Genomic DNA, 289 nt, shown 5'->3' on the forward strand with positions numbered 1-289 from the left:
TTACAAGGCGCGCGAGGTGGCCGCACGAACCTTGCTTCCTCTGAGGGGCACCAAAGGGGCACCAGGATTGGGGGACCAGGTTCAACTGCGGGGCCCTGGGGGTCACTGAGGAGAGAACTGCGGTTCAGAATTTAGGAGTTTTAAGAGATGTGGGGAACGGCAGGGTCTTAAGCTGAGGAGACGGAGGGGGGGCTTGGGAGCCCGGAGGACATGGTAGGCATCGTGGGCCGGGCCTCGGTCCTGAGGGACGGAGGCTGTGGAGCCGAGGATGGCCGCCAGGGGGCATGTT

This window comes from Myotis davidii, unplaced genomic scaffold (genome assembly GCF_000327345.1).
Source record: "Myotis davidii unplaced genomic scaffold, ASM32734v1 scaffold431, whole genome shotgun sequence".
In the NCBI taxonomy this organism is placed as follows: domain Eukaryota; kingdom Metazoa; phylum Chordata; class Mammalia; order Chiroptera; family Vespertilionidae; genus Myotis; species Myotis davidii.